The sequence below is a fragment of the Seriola dumerili genome, unplaced genomic scaffold, assembly GCF_002260705.1.
Source record: "Seriola dumerili isolate Sdu_G_001 unplaced genomic scaffold, Sdu_1.0 BDQW01000052.1, whole genome shotgun sequence".
Classification (NCBI taxonomy): domain Eukaryota; kingdom Metazoa; phylum Chordata; class Actinopteri; order Carangiformes; family Carangidae; genus Seriola; species Seriola dumerili.
The window spans coordinates 13,429,013-13,430,298 of NW_019174307.1; positions in this window are offsets into that span (position 1 = coordinate 13,429,013).

A 1,286-nucleotide genomic window follows, 5' to 3' on the forward strand; every position below is an offset into this window, starting at 1 on the left:
GAGACATTACTGAATGAGACTTAACTGTTACAATTATTGTAACAAGACATGTTACAATCATTACTAATACTGGAGTTACTATCTTGCTATGCACAATACTACAGAAATGACACTTTTTAAGGCGTGAGGATGAGTAGAGGAGAGGATGAGAGCCAGAAGTTGTGCATGCAAGCTTTATGCAGCTGTAAAAATGCTGGAGGTTAGTGCAAAGCATGAGATAGTGACCCTGCAACATGTGCATCTCACGTTTATATCTCTGAAACACTCTTTTTGTAGGATTAATAAGAAATAGACCAAGTGGGGATATTTTTGTAAACAAAGATTGTTTATTTTATATAGAAAGTAAAAGCTACAGTCTTCCAAAACTTAAGAGAAAATTAAATATATGAAATATGGAGTATAAGTAACTATAAATCAAAGAATCTGAAAAATTTAAGCATGCAGGCTCAGTGTTAAGATAAAAAGAAATGGCTCTTTAATGGCACTTTGAGAAAGAATAAAGGAAAATGTATGAAACAGAACATCAACTTCATTGCTGAGGCCATACCAGCATCAGCTCTCATAGAAAAAAAAAATACATTTACTCTACTCTAAAATAGGAGAATTTCTTCTTTTATAAAATACATGAAATTAAAGTGAGGCATATGGCCTCACGCAGAAGTATAAACCTGGTACTGGCCTAACCCTTCATAGTGTGTTGTGCTAGGTATGTGCAGTTACTTTGAAATCTACAATACACAAATGGTCACCATAATACTCATCCGCATAATACAGTTGATGAAAGGTTTTTAGTTCGGTTTAGAATCTAACTCGTGACAAAGGAGATAATACTGAATATTTGCTGTGTAACACTTCATGGGTTGCATGAGGTGGTACCAAAATTTTAAGGCTGAGGAAATAAACCAAATATAAAGGCCACTGCTACTTCGCCACCATAGCTAGTCCTGGTATAAATGTATCACTAGAATTCATCCTCGCCAAAACTACTAATCTGGCAATCAAAAACATTAAGGCCTGAGAACACCTTCAATATTTGTCATCAGATGTCCACGACGACTAATTTCAGAGATTTATACTGTACATACTGTTGACACTGTATATCTATAAGGGCTCGGTGCAGTCTACGTCTTGATCAGACCTCAGGATGGTCTCATTCCTAATTTAAATTTCATCTTTAAAACTGTGTGTAACACCCTGCACAAATATCTTAACATTTATGTTTCACAAGTGCCTCAGGAGTTTGCGCACGAATTGGCATTTCAGCTCTTGACTACAGTCATCCTCTG